Source organism: Dama dama, chromosome 8 (genome assembly GCF_033118175.1).
Source record: "Dama dama isolate Ldn47 chromosome 8, ASM3311817v1, whole genome shotgun sequence".
NCBI lineage: Eukaryota > Metazoa > Chordata > Mammalia > Artiodactyla > Cervidae > Dama > Dama dama.
In genome coordinates this window covers 3554664-3573844 of record NC_083688.1, presented here as the reverse complement: position 1 = coordinate 3573844, position 19181 = coordinate 3554664, and positions in this window count along the sequence as shown.

Below are 19181 nucleotides of genomic sequence, written 5' to 3'. Positions count from 1 at the left end.
ATATTGTCACCCTGCTTATTTAACTTCTATGCAGAGTACATCATGAGAAACGCTGGGCTGGAAGAAGCACAAGCCGAAATCAAGATTGCGGGGAGAAATGTCAATAACCTCAGATATGCAGACGACACCACCCTTATGGCAGAAAGTGAAGAGGAACTAAAAAGCCTCTTGATGAAAGTGAAAGAGGAGAGTGAAAAAGTTGGCTTAAAGCTCAACATTCAGAAAACTAAGATCATGGCATCTGGTCCCATCACCTCATGGGAAATAGATGGGGAGACAGTGGAAACAGTGTCAGACTTTATTTTTTGGGGCTCCAAAATCACTGCAGATGGTTATTGCAGCCATGAAATTAAAAGATGCTTACTCCTTGGATGGAAAGTTATGCCCAACCTGGATAGCATATCTAAAAGCAGAGACATTACTTTGCCAACAAAGGTCCGTCTAGTCAAGGCTATGGTTTTTCCAGTGGTCATGTATGGATGTGAGAGTTGGACTGTGAAGAAAGCTGAGTGCCAAAAAATTGATGCTTTTGAACTGTGGTGTTGGAGAAGACTCTTGAGAGTCCCTTGGACTGCAAGGAGATCCAACCAGTCCATCCTAAAGGAGATCAGTCCTGGGTGTTCATTGGAAGGACTGATGCTGAAGCTGAAACTCCAATACTTTGGCCACCTCATGCGAAGAGTTGACTCATTGGAAAAGACCCTGATGCTGGGAGGGATTGGGGGCAGGAGGAGAAGGGGATGACAGAGGATGAGGTGGCTGGATGGCATCACTGACTCAATGGGCATGAGTTTGAGTAAACTCCGGGAGTTGGTGATGGACAGGGAGGCCTGGCGTGCTGCAATTCATGGGGTCGCAAAGAGTCAGACATGACTGAGCGACTGAACTGAACTGACTGACTGACACATGGCCCTGCCAGGCGGTTATTTTGATCTTATTGTAAAGATGAGGAAACAGACTCGGGTAAGTTAAATAACTCGCCTGAGGTAAGTCACTCAGCAGGACGTGGCAGAGACTGAGTGCGGGAAGTAAAACCACTCTGATGCCACCTTCTCCAGCCCAGATGGCACATTCCTTAAGGCAGCATGGTTCTGAGGCATTATGGTGGACGAGAATCCCCGGGGGGCAGAAGTGAGGTTTGCTTAAAATGCAGGTTCCTGGGGCCCGCCCTCAGTGGGTCTGACTTTGCAGGTGTGGCGTGGGGGCCAGGAGCCTGCTAGAGAGTCTGATGTGTGTGCCTGAGAACCCCCGCCCCCTCTCCTCTATCAGCGGTCCCCCATCCCTCCCACATACCCTGTGCCTCACTGCCTCCCACATTCCCACGGCTCACACTGAGCCGGCAGCGTCCATCCTCAAGGCCACCCCCAGGCTGACCAGCTCACTGATACCACGGGTGTTGTTCCTCCTGTGCCCACACTGCTCGCTGGTCTGTAAGATGGGAGACTCGCTCCAACTCCATCTAAGCCCTGTTCTATGGGCCCCCGCTGCCCCATCCATCAGACAGAAGAAGGTGGGGTTACACTTCCCAAACCCCAGCCTTTCACACATCCGCGTCCTGGTGTTTGGTTTAATATTCCACTTTTACTCTATTTTTTTTTCAGGTTTTTTTTTTGGCCGCACTATTCGGCTTATGGGATCTTAGTTCCCTGACCAGGGATTGAAACCAGGCCCTCAGCAGTGAAAGTGAGGAGTCCTAACCATTGGGGCAGCAGGGAACTCCCTACTATACTTTTTTAAAATCTAAATAAATTTTTTCAAGAAGGAAACTGACATCACTTGGGCAAATGGAAAAGAGCATCACGCATCCTAAACAGAAGGTGACCATAAAAATAAAGCAGTAGGGCTTCCCTGGTTGTCTAGTCGTTAAGAATCTGCCTTGAGATGCAAAGGACACAGACTCAATCCCTGGTCGGGGAAGACCTCACATGCCACAGAGCAGGAACAAAGCCCAAGTGCCTCAACTACTGAGCCTGTGCTCTGGAGCCCAAGGGCCGCAACCGCTGAAGCCTGCATGCCTAGAGCCTGTGCAGGGCAGCAAGAGAAGCCGCCCAGTGAGAAGCTCTCAGGCCACAACTGGAGAACAGCCCTGCCTGCCACAACTAGAGAAAGCCTGTGTGCAGCAAAGAAGAGCCAGTGTAGCCACAAATAAATAAATGAATACATATTTAAAAAAAATAAGATGAAAACTCTTGTTACAGAAGAGGCATAATCAGTAGTTGTTGGGTAAAAGAGCAAGACTTTGAAAGACACCCAGGCCCCCAGCTGCCACCGCCTGGGCTTTGATGTTATCTGAAGGATTGGGAAGGAACCGAATGGGACTGACCCAGGCACCCTCTGAGCCAACGCTAGTCACCCTCTTCTCCGGGAAGCCCCATGCCCGAGGAAGTGCTGGGCCAGGTGATGCTGTAGCAGGTCCTAGAAACGAGGGTGAGGAGCGTGGGTCTGCTCCTGAGAAGCCCAGGCACCGCAAGGAAAGAGGGCAGTGAAGAGGTACTGGGCTAGGAGCCAGGCGATGCCAATGTGAATGCTGCTTCTGTCACCCCCCTGCTCCATGGCCTTGAAAGGGATCAGAATACTCCATCCCAAAATATGCCACTTTGGCATAAGAGTTATTTTGAGCTAAAGGCAATTGAGAATTGACAGATGCATGAAGAGTTCTTTGCCCTCCCTTTATCTGCCTAAAAGTAGGACATAAATTTCCCTTTGAGGAATGTGTCCTTCACCCATCGTCCTTGTACTATGGAGAGAAAAACAACTCTTATCATTAAAGATGGAGAGTCGGCACTGGAATGAATCTGCATAAGCAGACTTTACTAAAATAGCTCTTTTCTTCCTTTAGTCTCCTCATATATTTCCTAGTCATTTTGCCATAATTTACTGTCCCTCAAAATCTAAACCTTCTTTTCATTGCAAAAAAGATAGATGTGGCCTTGAGTCTAACCACTTCTTTTGAGTCTCATGTCTTTTCTGTGAACTTCTGTGCATGTAAATATTAATAAATAGCTCGTGCCTTTTCTCCTATTAGTCTGTCTTTTCTTAGTTTAATTTGCAGTCCCCCATAGCACACATGCACAAGCACTGAATTTAGGGCTTCCCAGGTGGCGCTAGTGGAAAAGAACATACTGGCCAAAGCAGGAGACACTGGGAAATAATTTTCATGAGCCCTGGCTCTTGCATCTATTAGGTAGTTAGAATGGGGAAAAGGAATCCAGGATGGCAGTGGATAAAAGACAAAGAAGGGGAAAGCCCTCAAAAATAGAACAAAGGAAGGTCCGAGGATCAGAGTGAGGACCCCAGGTGAAGCAAACAGCCCTCCTGGTTAGCCCAGTTTACATAGGGCAGGCTCAGGGAGGAGGGGGAAAAAAAAAAAAAAAAACATTTAAAAAGAGGAGCCAAAATTAAGCCCGGGGCTTCTCTTCGCGTCTTTTGGGTCGGTCCGCTATCACGCCTCGAGGATGCATTTTCCTTTGCTTGCCAAATGAAACTGAGCTGTAACACTGGTCCATCCGTCGCTTCAAATCTTTGCTGTGGTGAGACAGAACCAAGGAAATTACACACTCCCCTGACAAATATGGTGCCATGACTCGGATTTAACCTGGCTGAAACAATCTCGGCTCGGCCCCCATGAGGCGGAAGCCAAGCACAGCAGAAGCCCAACTTGGCGAAAGCTCCTGTGGGGGAAGCTGAACGCGGAAAAAACCCAGCGCAGGGGAAGTGACAAGAAGCCCAGCATGCTGGAAACTGGGACAGCAAAAACAAACTCAGCAGAAAGCTCACATGGCTCAGTCTCAGATTCCAAAAGACCTCCAACTGGGGTAGGAGGTCCTGCCCCTATGACATATGGCTAACAAAATCTTAATTCCTTTGCAATCTCTTGTTCCTTCTTTCCTTCAACACCCCATGAACAGGCGAGCAGCAGTGGGTGCCCCAGGCTGTCTTGAAGGCTCTACTATCTCCTGTGCCTTAGTGGATTTCTTCTGTCCTTAATCTTCTTTGTGCCAAGGATCAAGTCAATGAAAACTGTGAACACAGGTCAGGTATTTAGCAGATTTTCTTCTAGGTTATGAAGGGGATCCCTTGGTAGGTACATTTTTCCCATTGCTTTCTCCTCCCATCCTCAGCTCCTCTCTCCATCTATGCCACTGTTTGATTGGGCAGGTCATCATCTTTCCATTTCTGAAAGTTGTGTTTGAAACCATTTACCTAATACTGGGACTCAAACCCACGTGGCAGGGACTCTGGGCTATGCTTAGTCACTCAGTCATGTTTGACTGGGACTTGGGCCCAGTCAAAACCCACGGTGCCTGGTTTTAGGACCTAATGAAGCTCAGGCTCTTGCTGTCTTATTGCAAAAAATTCAGTGAGAGACACAGCAATAGTAAGAGGTAGATTTGTTCGGATTCGGAGAGACGCACACCCCATACGGTGTAGGCCATTGCAGAAGGTGAGTGCAGGGGCCGTGGAATGTGGTGCGGTTAGTTTTCCTGAGCTGGGTGTTTTCATATGCTAAGGAGTGGGAGGATCATTCCAACAATTGGGGAACCACCCACTCCTCCGTCTTTGGACAGTGTCTTGGAACTGTCCTGGTGCCTCTGGGTGTGTCATTTAGTTTGAAGATTGAGGATCAAGGTTTAAATGAATTTGACTTGTCATCTTGGACCCACTTGATTTTAATTGGTTTCTGTTATGCCCCTGGGGTATGTCATTTCTTCAAAAATTGTGCCCTGCCCCCTTCCCTCCTGTTTCATGCTCTCTTCCTGAGCCCCGTCCAGGCCCACAGTGTTGCCTCTACTGTCTTCTAGGGACAACCACAAAATAGCTGGCCTTTGGGATAGAAATGCTGTATAATATCTAATCCCTCTAGATAATCAGACCTTCAGCTTCCATGTTTCCTATAACATTTGCAACAATAGCATCTCTCAGTGAACCTGCTAGGGTGGGTGACAGGCACACAATGCCTGCTGGAAGTCCCTCTGTTGGTGGCATCCCTTCAAGGCAATTAGGTTCCAGGGATAATGTTTGCCACTTTGGGAGTTAGCCCTGCAGGTGGTTTGGGCCTTGCCACCCTTCTCCTAAAGTTACAAACACACCCCTGAATCAAATCTCCACTCTACTTTTATGGAACTTCTGGTCTGTTGCCTGTTATCAATTTGTTCTTAAGCCACTTATTAACTCCTGCAACCAGGACACTGCCCCCTTGTAGGCAACATTGCTCCATCCCGCTTATTATTATTAAATTACTCCTAATGCCCCTAACAGGACCAGAGAACCTGCTCCTTTGTCATTACTTCTGTTATTACCTAGAGTGGGTTTATGACAATGAGATGTTTACCATTGGAAACACCCTAAGCTGCTCTTATGGAGGACTAGGGGAGGAAATCAGTGGCTTAACATTCCCTCAGAGCAATAAGAGGATAAGGCTTTTGGCTATTTCCCCAGGTTCCCAGCCTCAGGGCACAGACTTGGATTGCTTTACATCATGATATCTATTCCCATCCACAGTGGACAAACCAGCCATGAATTAAGATTACAACCCTTTAATCCTACCCAGCCCTGGTCATGCTTGGGGAACTTGGGGATGACCAACTCCAGCCCGGGGTTCCCAGAAGGTCGACCTGCCTCAATCTGCCTAGGGATCTGGTCCTTGCAAGGTTGTCACACCTCAACCTGCTCGGGGATCTGCCAGTCCAGGGGTCCCAGGAGGTCGACATACCTCAACCTTCCAAGGGATCCAATTCTCGGGAGGCAGACCTGCCTCAACCTGCCCAGAGATTCAATCTCCAGGAAGCTGTCATGCCTCAGCCTGCCTGGGGATCTGCACCCTGACCCGGGGATGCCTGGCTCTCAGGTTGCAACAGAAAGACTCACCCCACCTAAGGAAGTCCACCCATGGAAATAGAAGGAAGTGTATTACTTGTGGGACTGTTCCTGGTCTCAGTAATAACTCAGGAGTCCAATGAGAACCCCATTGCCTTTTTGGAAATGCTAAAAGAGGCCCTCCAAAAGTTTACCAATCTGGACTTAGACTCTTACAAGGGACAGGTGATTTTAAAGGACAAATTCCTGCCCCAATGTGCACCAGACATCAAGATAAAGTTACAACAGCTACAGCAGCAGGACCCTGCTGCCTCTTTAGATGAGATGGTCCAGACAGCCACCAATACCTTTTATAACAGAGAACAGAAGAGGGAGGCCAAGGCCCAGGAAGGGGAGAGAAGGAAAGAGACAAGTCATGCTCAGATGCTGGCCACTTTCCAGGGAAGCCCTATGGCAAACCCCAAGTCCTTGAAGAATAAGGCATGAGGCAAATGCCTAATCGATAGTCAGGCGGGACATTGGGCCAAAGAGTGTCCAAACTGTGGCAAGTCTCCTAAAACCACTTGCTACGAATGCCATCAGCTGGGACACTGGGTGGCACTCTGCCCTTGGGACCCAAGAGCATCAAGGTACAAGCTCCAAGCCTTCCCTCACAATGGTTCAATAAGACTGAAGTGGCCTACTCCAACCAGCCCGCCTGTCACAGATAACCATCACGGGGCTGGAGCCAAGGGTGCAACTGGATGTGGCAGGTAGGTCCAAGAATTTTTTGGTTGACACAGGGGCTACCTACTCTGTCCTGACCTCCTACTCCAGAGCCTTCTCCTGCTAAACCTGTACCATTTTGGGTGCTACAGAATGCACCCACCTTGAGGTTGCCAGATCCAGAAAAAGCACTCCAACTCTATATCCATGAAAAGGAAGTAATAGCCTTAAGAATGTTAACTCAAAGGTTGGGACCTGAGCCCCAGCCTGTAGCTTACTTATCCAAGAAGCTTGTACCACCTGCCCAATGCTGGCCTCCCTGCCTCCAAAATTTTGCAGCTATTGCAGTCCTGACAGAAGATGCTTTAAAACTCTCTTTTGGGGGCAAACTATTTTTACCGAGCACCAAGTGAAACAGCTCCTAAATGGGAGAGGCCATTTATGGAGGTCTGATCAAAGGATCCTCAGATATCAAGTAGTGCTGAGGGAAAATCCAGGCCTGACTATATCCCCGTGTGAGGTTCTTAACCCTGCCACTCTCCTGCCTATCCCTGATGACTCTCTCCCATTTTACTCTTGCCTAGAAACTTTGGACCATTGGACAAAACCTAGATAGCAACTGTCAGAAGATCCTCTGACCAATCCTGAGGAAATCTGGTACACTGATGGAAGCAGCTTTGTCTTGAATGGAAAAAGAAGAGCCAGATATGCAGTAGTCTCCAATTTTTAGACCACAGAGGCTAAACCTTTGCCACCAGATACTTCAGTCCAATTAGCTAAGCACATAGCCCTGACTCTAACTTTAGAACTGGGAAATGGAAAGAGAGTAGCCATTTACACTGACTCCAAGAATGCCTTTCTGGTGCTACATGCACGTGTGGCTATTTGGAAAGAAAGGGGCCACTTGACCATCTGAGGGTCCCCAATCAAATATGGTGATCACATCCTTAGTCTCTTGGAGGCAGTCCATCTTCCCCCTAAAGTTTCAGTCTCCCATTGTAAAGAACACCAGAAAGGGAGCATGGAAGTGGCACAAGGGAACCAAGAAGCTGATCAGGCAGCTAAGAGAACAGCATTACAGAACAGTAACCTAATAGGGGTTGCTACCTTAGTTTCACAGACTGATTTGCCAGAAACTCTTTCATATACTGAAGGTGAGACTCTTAAAGTTAAGATTAAGGGCTTTCAACCAGAGATAAATCCACACACCTATGGACACCTTATCTTCAACAAAGGAGGCAAGGATATACAATGGAAAAAAGACAACCTCTTTAACAAGTGGTGCTGGGAAAACTGGTCAACCACTTGTAAAAGAATGAAACTAGAACACTTTCTAACACCATACACAAAAATAAATTCAAAATGGATTAAAGATCTAAATGTAAGACCAGAAACTATAAAACTCCTAGAGGAGAACATAAGCAAAACACTGTCCGACATAAATCACAGCAAGATCCTCTATGACCCACCTCCCAGAATATTGGAAATAAAAGCAAAAATAAACAAATGGGACCTAATGAAATTTAAAAGCTTTTGCACAACAAAGGAAACTATAAACAAGGTGAAAAGACAGCCTTCAGAACAGGAGAAAATAATAGCAAACAAAGCAACAAAGGATTAATCTCAAAAATATACAAGCAACTCCTGCAGCTCAATTCCAGAAAAATAAATGACCCAATCAAAAAATGGCCCAAAGAACTAAACAGACATTTCTCCAGAGAAGACATACAGATGGCTAACAAACACTTGAAAAGATGCTCAACATCACTCATTATCAGAGAAATGCAAATCAAAACCACAATGAGGTACCATTACATGCCAGTCAGGATGGCTGCTATCCAAAAGTCTACAAGCAATAAATGGTGGAGAGGGTGTGGAGAAAAGGGAACCCTCTTACACTGTTGGTGGGAATGCAAACTAGTACAGCCACTATGGAGAACAGTATGGAGATTCCTTTAAAAAACTGGAAATAGAACTGCCATATGACCCAGCAATCCCACTCTTGGGCATACACACCGAGGAAACCAGAACTGAAAGAGACACGTGTACCCCAATGTTCATTGCAGCACTGTTTATAATAGCCAGGACATGGAAGCAACCTAGATGCCCATCAGCAGACGAATAGATAAGAAAGCTATGGTACATATACACAATTGAATATTACTCAGTCATTAAAAAGAATACATTTGAATCAGTTCTAATGAGATGGATAAAATTGGAGCTCATTATACAGAGTGAAGTAAGCCAGAAAGATAAACACCAATACAGTATACTAACGCATATATATGGAATTTAGAAAGATGGTAACGATAACCCTATATGCAAGATAGAAAAAGAGACACAAATGTATAGAACAAACTTTTAGACTCTGTGGGAGTCTTTAGACACTTGTGGGAGAAGGCGAGGGTGGGATGATCTGAGAGAATAGCTTTGAAACATGTATATTATCAAGTGTGAAACAGATCACCAGCCCAGGTTGGATGCATGAGACAAGTGCTCAGGGCTGGTGCATTGGAATGACCCAGAGGGATGGGATGGGGAGGGAGGCGGGAGGGGGGTTCAGTATGGGGAACACATGTAAATCCATGGCTGATTCATGTCAATGTATGGCAAAAACCACTACAATATTGTAAAGTAATTTGCCTCCAACTAATAGAAATAAATGAAAAAAAAAAAAAAAGTAAGGGCTTTCAAGATCATATGGGGTGGTTCCAAAAGGAGGGACTCCTTTTTCTGCCTGGGAACCTCCAGTGGAAGTTGATTAACTCCTTACATGCCACCACTCATTTAGGGGAGAAGGCCCCCCAAAGATTACTAGAAAGGTCCTTCAGAGGAACAGGCCTCCAAATGACCATAAGGCAAGTGGTCTCCTCTTGTCCCACTTGTCAGTTAAACAACCCCCAAGAAACTTGAAGACCCCATCTGGTCCAGCCTGTCCAACGACCTGGGACCTACCCAGGAGAGGACTGGCAGATGGGCTTCACCCAGATGCCAATTTCTCAAGGGTATAAATACCTATTAATCATGATAGATACATTCACAGGATGGATTGAAGGCTTTCCCACCCAGACTGAGAAGGCTGAGGAGGTGGTAAAAAAAAAACTGTTCCATGAAATCATTCCAAGATTTGGTCTGCCCAGGTCATTACAAAGTGACAATGGGACATCATTTACTCTCAAGGTCACCTAAGTGGTCTGTAAAGCATTGGGTATTACTTATTATCTCCATTGTGCCCGGAGGCCTCAGTCTTCAGGAAAAGTAGAAAGAGCCAACCAATTCTTAAAATCAGTGATAAAAAAGATAACCCAGATTCAAAAAAATTGAAATCATTCCAGTCACCTTTTCTGACCACAGTGCAGTAAGATTAGATCTCAATTACAGGAAAAAAATTGTTAAAAATTCAAACATATGGAGGCTAAATAACACGCTTCTGAATAACCAACAAATCATAGAAGAAATCAAAAAAGAAATCAAAATATGCATTGTCAGGGAATGTTTGACGGGAGGATTCCTACGTGCTGTCTCTCATGAGTCCTTTGTCCCTCTTCAAGCGGAACAGCACGCTGCTCCCAGGGACTGAGGTCATTGTGTGAGGCAGGCTTGGGTCTCCTTTAGTAAACATTCTCTTTAGGACAAAACTGCTTAGTCTCATTCCCCTTTCTTGAGATATGGATTGTGTCCTGACCTTGTGATTACATTACCCCTTGTTCCCTTGGTAACGGTTGCTGTACGTTTGGTTTTCTGATCTCTATCATTCCCGAAAGAAGTTTCTTGTACCACAGCCTATATATACTCATAGGAAAATCATTAAAGCACCTTTGCTCCACCAGAGCTTAGGTCCCAGGGTCTTTTTTGTCTCTTTCTCTCTCTCTCTTTCTCTCTTTCACTTTCTTATCGTCGACTCCGTACCACAAGGTTCCAGTCCATTAAAGGACCCCAACAATGCATAGAAATGAATGAAAATGAAAACACAACAACCCCAAACCTATGGGACACTGTAAAAGCAGTGCTAAGGGGAAGGTTCATAGCATTACAGGCTTACCTCAAGAAACAAGAAAAAAGTCAAATAAATAACCTAACTCTACACCTAAAGCAACTAGAGAAGGAAGAAATGAAGAACCCCAGGGTTAGTAGAAGGAAGGAAATCTTAACAATTAGGGCAGAAATAAATGCAAAAGAAACTAAAGAGACCATAGCAAAAATCAACAAAGCTAAAAGCTGGTTTTTTGAAAAAATAAACAAAATTGACAAACCATTAGCAAGACTCATTAAGAAACAAAGGGAGAAGAACCAAATTAACAAAATTAGAAATGAAAATGGAGAGATCACAAGAGACAACACTTAAATACAAAGGATCATAAGAGACTACTACCAGCAGCTCTATGCCAATAAGATGGACAGCTTGGAAGAAATGGACAAATTCTTAGAAAAGTATAACTTTCCAAATCTGAACCAGGAAGAAATAGAAGATCTTAACAGACCCATCACAAGCAAGGAAATCGAAACTGTAATCAGAAACCTTCCAGCAAACAAAAGCCCAGGACCAGATGGCTTCACAGCTGAATTCTACCAAAAATTAAGAGAAGAGCTAACACCTATCTTACTCAAACTCTTCCAGAAAATTGCAGAAGAAGGTAAACTTCCAAACTCATTCTATGAGGCCACCATCACCCTCATTCCAAAACCAGACAAACATGCCACAAAAAAAAGAGAAAACTACAGGCCAATATCACTGATGAACATAGATGCAAAAATTCTTAACAAAATTCTAGCAAACAGAATCCAACAACATATTAAAAAAATCATACATCATGACCAAGTGGGCTTTATCCCAGGAATGCAAGGATTCTTTAATATCTGCAAATCAATCAATGTAATACACCACATTAACAAATTGAAAGATAAAAACCATATGATTATCTTAATAGATGCAGAAAAAGCCTGTGACAAAATTCAACATCCATTTATGATTAAAACTCTCCAGAAATCAGGAATAGAAGGAACATACCTCAACATAATAAAAGCTATATGTGACAAACCCACAGCAAACATTATCCTCAATGGTGAAAAATTGAAAGCATTTCCCCTAAAATCAGGAACAAGACAAGGGTGCCCACTCTCACCACTACTATTCAACATAGTTTTGGAAGTTTTGGCCACAGCAATCAGAGCAGAAAAAGAAGTAAAAGGAATCCAGATAGGAAAAGAAGAAGTGAAACTCTCTCTGTTTGCAGATGACATGATCCTCTACATAGAAAACCCTAAAGACTCTACCAGAAAATTACTAGAGCTAATCAACGAATATAGTAAAGTTGCAGGATATAAAATTAACACACAGAAATCCCTTGCATTCCTATACACTAACAATGAGAAAACAGAAAGAGAAATTAAGGAAACAATACCATTCACCATTGCAACAAAAAGAATAAAATACTTAGGAGTATATCTACCTAAAGAAACAAAAGACCTATACATAGAAAACTATAAAACACTGATGAAAGAAATCAAAGAGGACACAAACAGATGGAGAAACATACCGTGTTCATGGATTGGAAGAATCAATATTGTCAAAATGGCTATTCTACCCAAAGCAATCTATAGATTCAATTCAATCCCTATTAAGCTACCAACGGTGTTTTTCACAGAACTAGAACAAATAATTTCTCAATTTGTATGGAAATACAAAAAACCTCCATGAGCCAAAGTAATCTTGAGAAAGAAGAAGGGAACTGGAGGAATCAACCTGCCGGACTTCAGCCTATACGACAAAGCCACAGTCATCAAGACAGTATGGTACTGGCACAAAGACAGAAATATAGATCAATGGAACAGAATAGAAAGCCCAGAGATAAATCCACGAACCTATGGACACCCTATCTTCAACAAAGGAGGCAAGGATATACAATGGAAAAAAGACAACCTCTTTAACAAGTGGTGCTGGGAAAACTGGTCAACCACTTGTAAAAGAATGAAACTAGAACACTTTCTAACACCATACACAAAAATAAATTCAAAATGGATTAAAGATCTAAATGTAAGACCAGAAACTATAAAACTCCTAGAGGAGAACATAAGCAAAACACTGTCCGACATAAATCACAGCAAGATCCTCTATGACCCACCTCCCAGAATATTGGAAATAAAAGCAAAAATAAACAAATGGGACCTAATGAAACTTAAAAGCTTTTGCACAACAAAGGAAACTATAAGCAAGGTGAAAAGACAGCCTTCAGAACAGGAGAAAATAATAGCAAACGAAGCAACAGACAAAGGATTAATCTCAAAAATATACAAGCAACTCCTGCAGCTCAATTCCAGAAAAATAAATGACCCAATCAAAAAATGGCCCAAAGAACTAAACAGACATTTCTCCAGAGAAGACATACAGATGGCTAACAAACACTTGAAAAGATGCTCAACATCACTCATTATCAGAGAAATGCAAATCAAAACCACAATGAGGTACCATTACATGCCAGTCAGGATGGCTGCTATCCAAAAGTCTACAAGCAATAAATGGTGGAGAGGGTGTGGAGAAAAGGGAACCCTCTTACACTGTTGGTGGGAATGCAAACTAGTACAGCCACTATGGAGAACAGTGTGGAGATTTCTTAAAAAACTGGAAATAGAACTGCCATATGACCCAGCAATCCCACTCTTGGGCATACACACCGAGGAAACCAGAACTGAAAGAGACACGTGTACCCCAATGTTCATTGCAGCACTGTTTATAATAGCCAGGACATGGAAGCAACCTAGATGCCCATCAGCAGACGAATGGATAAGAAAGCTGTGGTACATATACACCATGGAATATTACTCAGCCATTAAAAAGAATTCATTTGAATCAGTTCTAATGAGATGGATGAAACTGGAGCCCATTATACAGAGTGAAGTAAGCCAGAAAGATAAAGAACATTACAGCATACTAACACATATATATGGAATTTAGAAAGATGGTAATGGTAACCCTATATGGCAGACAGAAAAAGAGACACAGATGTACAGAACAGACATTTGGACTCTGTGGGAGAAGGTGAGGGTGGGATGTTTCGAGAGAACAGCATTGAAACATGTATATTATCTATAGTGAAACAGATCACCAGCCCAGGTTGGATGCATGAGACAAGTGCTTGGGCCTGGTGCACTGGGAAGACCCAGAGGGATTGGGTAGAGAGGGAGGTGGGAAGGGGGATTGGGATGGGGAATACATGTAAATCCATGGCTGATTCATGTCAATGTATGACAAGACCCACTGCGGTATTGTAAAGTGATTAGCCTCCAACTCTAAAAAATAAATGAAAAAAAAAAAAAAGAAGATAACCCAGAAGGCCTCCCTGGGATAGAAGGAGGCTTTACCAATAGCTCTTCTCACACCCATATTGCCCCTAAGGAAAAGGTTGGTCTTAGTCCTTATGAGATGCTATATGGGAGACATTCTGTTTGTGTCAATGACCCCTTCCTAGATCCAGAGGCTCAAACCCTCCAGTCTTATACCAAGGCCATTGGACAATTCCAACAATATATACACTTGTGGGGTGTCAACTAGGACCCAAAAGATTCTAAAGAGCCACCACGATATGCTCCAGGGACTCAAGTCCTAATTGAAGTTTGGAAAGATGGGTCCCCAAAGGCTCACTGAAGGGCCCCTACCCTGTAATGCTTTCTACCCCCACAGCAGTCAAGGGCGAGGACACAATTCCTGGATTCACTACTCAGGGGTCAAACCTTGGAAGAAAACAGAAGAGGACACTCAATACACCTGCGAGCCCCCGGGAGCTCTCAGATACCTATTCAGGACTACAGATGAGTGCCATTCTAATGAGCACCCCAAAGTTAAGTTACTGGTGATAAGATTTCTCAGGATCGCTCTAAAGAGCCAGCACAGCTGGGCAGAGGTTGTACTTCAAAATAAGCAGGAGGTAGATCTCCTGACCCCTGAACAAGGAGGGACTTGAGCCATCTTGAATGAGACGTGTTGTTTCTGGGCAAATACCTCCAGCCAAGTTAAAAAAAGATCTCACAGTCCTCAAGAAAAACATTTGGATGATACAGGATCTCAAAGAACGAGCTGATGAGTTCTTGGGGGGATCCTTCTCCTGGCAAGGGGAAACTTGGAGTTGGCTAGTGCCTCTACAGATCCTTGTTATCACCATATTGATGCTGCTTATGAGTGCTCCATGTATTATCAACTGTCTAACCCGTTTTGTCTCTGCCCAGGTCAACAAGCTACAACATGCAGTGCCAGTTCAACAAGGACATATAAAACTACACCTGACCATGGAAAATATCACTCACCCTTAGATGGACACTGCTATAAGGACTCTGAGGCTTGAGACTAGCAAGAGGGGGAGGCCCAAAGCCCCTCACCATCCAGCTCAGTAAGAAGTAGCCAGAGAGACCTCGACACCCTTATTCCCAAAGAATTAGGCCTCCCATCTCTTGAGGGGGGCAAGTTAGATAGTTAGAATAGGAAAAAGGAGTCCAGAATGGTGGTGGATAAAAGACAAAGAAGGGGAAAGCCCTTGAAAAATAGAACAAAGGAAGGTCCGAGGACCAGAGTGAGGACCTCAAGTAAAACAAACAGCCCTCCTGGCTAGCCCGATTTACATAGGGCAGGCTCAGAGGGAGGTGAAAAAAAAAAAAAAAAACATATAAAAAGACGAGCCAAAATTGAGCTGGGGGCTTCTGTTCATGTCTTTTGGGTTAGTCCACCCTCACGCCTCGAGGATGTATGTTCCTTTGCTCACCAAATAAAACTGAGCTGTAACACAGAGCTGCACCACTGGTCCATCCATCGCCTCAAATTTTTGCTGCCACAAGACAGAACCAAGGAAATTATACACTCTCCCGACACATCTTCCCATATGCACTGAATTTCTTAACTTGAGATCTTGTCTCGTGGATTTGAAGTTCAGTATTTCTAAGTCTAAATGTGTAAAATAGACACTTTCCAAAAGAGGAACAAAAAGAAGACAAATCTCAACATTTGAAACACTGGCAAAGATGGCGGACACTTCCAGAAAGATCCATCTGACTAAGCAGAAAGGTCTTCACTCCCTTTTTCCACAAGACTGTGGAATGGACTTTGACAGTGGGGAATTGCTGCGGGGAGGAAGTCAATTCTGACTCCATGTTGGAAACTGTTTCTCTGACTTGTTTTTATTGTTATAATCATACTCAATGCCTGGAGGACTCTGCCCCTCTTCTTAACTATAAACTAAAGTGCCTTTGTTCAGCTCTTAGAGAGATAGTTTGTCCCTTCCTACCTGTGAATAGAAGAGATGAACATGCCCCCTTCTGAAGGCTGGACATTCCCTTGGAGATGTTTTGCAGGACTGAAGACCCTTTCACTTTACTTCCCCATTGCATCTCCCTCTCTATTCTGCCTTTTGACTTTAGTTCCTCATTGCTTCTTTCTCTCTGACCTATAAGAGGATCTGGCATCCAGATCTCAATAAGATGGTTGTTTTGAAGTCCTAACCTGCCGTCTTCTTGGTCTGCTGGCTCCCCGATTAAAGTCTCTTGCTTGCCTCAACACCTCATCTCTCAGGTTCATTGGCCTATCATGCAGCAAGCAGAGCAAGCTTGGACTCGGTAGCAGAGAAGATCCCATGGAGAACAGAATGGCAACCCACTCCACTATTCTTGCCTAGAGAATCCCATGGACAGAGAAGACTGGTGGGCTATAGTCCATAGGGTTGCAAAGTCAGACATGACTGAAGTGACTTAGCACACACGTGCACATGCACACACACACACACACACACACACACACACACACACACACACTAAACCTAAGAAAGCAGAGGAAAAATTTTTCTTCATCAACACTGGTCTGCAATTCTCCACTGACACCAAAGTGACCAGAGTGAAAAAGAAATGGAAAAAATAAATTTAAAAAGGTGAACAACAGTATATCCATCTTGACTGTCCAGAGAAAATGTGCCACGTGGAAGGTTGGCAGGAGAAATGCTCTAACACATCAGTCAAGGTGTGGGCTCAGGCTGAAACTGAGCAGGCTGGGACACACCGTTTTCAAGGGCAGAAGCCCCCTTTTGCCTGGCAACACAATAAAGCTATTCTTTTCCACTTCACACAAAACTCCGCCTCTGAGATTCAAACTCAACACTGGTGCATAGAGGCCGAATCTTCAGCATCAGTTTCACACACAAGGGTTGACAGTCCTGGGGGTCTCCTGACTCGTGGGCATGGGATTTTGTCATTAAACCCTTCTGAGATTCAGTTTCTTTACCTATAAAGTGGGAGTTACGTTATGGTCTTCACAAGTGTTGTGAAGGATGAATGACAGACCTCCGGAAATCACTGAGCACTCTGCCTGGCATGTAGAGACTGGCTTGTGAAGCACGGAGCAGCTGTTGTTGTGATGTTGGTCGTGGTTGTGCAACAACAGAACCACCTTTTTAAACATTTCCTTGTTTCCTTCCTCCCCTGCAGGGCTTCTCTTCCCTGAGGCCAGCTTCTTAGAGCCCTGTGATGGGATCAAGCCATGGGGAAGCGGCCTGCCCTCAGACGCCTCACCTGTGGCTGTGTGGACTAAAAATGATGCCTGCCGTAGCAGTAAACAAAGGATGCCCGGCGATCAACAATTGCAGCTACCCCCGATGGTGAGCCCTGAGGGAACTCAGGAAAGAAACAAAAACACCTACCTTCTTGCAGTCAGCAGGCTACCCCCGCCCCCAAAGGTGCAGTTTGAGGAAGCCCAGGCTGTGAACGCGCAGGGCACTGGCTCCAGGTAGCTGAGGTGCTTACCCAAGGAATGATTTCAGTGAGCGTGTGCTCTTGCATCTTCCCATAGACAGAAAAAGGCCAGGGAATTCCCTGGCAGTTCAGTGGTTAAGACTCTGTGCTTCCGCAGCAGGGAGTTCAGGTTCAATCCCTGGTCAGGGAACTAAGATCCCGCATGTCATGCAGTGCAGCCTAAAGAAACCAAGAAAAAGATTAGATTCCTTGAGATATCTAGTTTTATGAACAGTAGCTGTTAATAAATAGTAGTAATAATAATAATAAGTGATAGTATTAACTACCTGCTCTTTATCCTGGCTCCCTCCTTGCCTCTTCAGAGCTGTTTTCTCAAGGTTGCTTGAGATGATGCCTTGCAGGCTTGAAGTCCTAAGAATGTCCACTGAATAAAACACAACTCTCAACTTTTATGTTGTGCTTGTTTTTCCCAGTTGACAGTTGTCACTGTGGCTTGGGGGACCAGGGCCTGCGTGTGGATGACACCAATGGGCACTCTCCCCACCGTGACAGCAGGCTGACGCTGACACTGCTAACGTCCTAGGGTGGACAGGTTGGATCTCCTTGCACTTCTCTCTCTGTCTCTCAGTTTCCCACCCAGTAAAATGGGATGTTTTGAGACTGTATTGAATTATGGATCTGAAAACACTTTGGGAAGCATAAAATATTAAAAAGTCTGGCGTGCACAGGAAGACAAATGCTATGTGATATCACTTACATGTTGAATCTAAAATACAGTACAAATGAGCTTATTAACAAAAGAGAAGCAGACTCATAGATATAGAAAGCAAACTTATCATCATCAAAGGGGAGAGGGATAAATTAGGACTTTGGAATTAACAGATACATGCTACTATATATAAAAGAGAACAACAAGGATGTTCTGTATAGCACAAGGAACTGTATTCAATCTCGTAATAATCTACATTCAATTTTTAAAAATGTTCTGGAATGTTCTACATAGAAAGGGAGTCTGCACACTATTTACAGGGGCCAAGACATGGAAGCAACCTAAACGCCCATAGACAGAATGAATGGATAAATAAGAAGTGGTACATATACACGATAGAACATTATTCAGCCATAAAAAAGAATAGAATAATGCCATTTGCAACAGCATGAATGAACCTAGAGATGATCATACTAAGTGAAGTAAGTCAGACAAAGACAAATACCATATATCGTTTGTATGTGGAATCTTTAACAAATGATACAAATGAAATTATTTACAAAACAGAAATAGACTCATAAACATAGAAAAAAAATTATGGTTACCAAAGGGGAAAGGTGGGGAAGAGAGATAAATTAGGAGTTTAGGAAGAGTATATAAACACTCCTGTATATAAAACAGATCATCAACAAAGAACTACTGTACAGTACACAGAACTCTAATCAATAATCTGTAATGACCTATACGGGGAAAGAATCTGAAAAGGAATTAATATAGGTATATGTAAACTGAGTTACTTCACATACTTGAAACTAATACAACATTGTAAATCAACTATATTTCATTATAGAATAAAAATGTTTTAAAGAAATTATAATTAAAAAAAGAAAGGGAGTCTGCAGGCTGAAACGTGTCAGAACTTTGACAGTTCAGTGTGATAGTGCCACTGTCTCTAGATAAAGAGATACTTAGGGAAGATAATAACAGGTTCAAGGTTTACAACCAATGTGTTTGTTTGAAACCTGAGTAATTGCAGCGTCTGCCAGCCAGCTCACTTTAATTTGTAGGAAACCAATTATGCAACATTCCAGATGTATTAAATTGGCTGTTTAGAATGATGACTTGAAGAGTTTTAAACATGAGGACCAGACAATTTTCTGATTCTCTAAATCAGGGGTTCTTAGAGCTGCTAAATGGATTGTTTGCCTCTTCCCATAATCTATCGTTT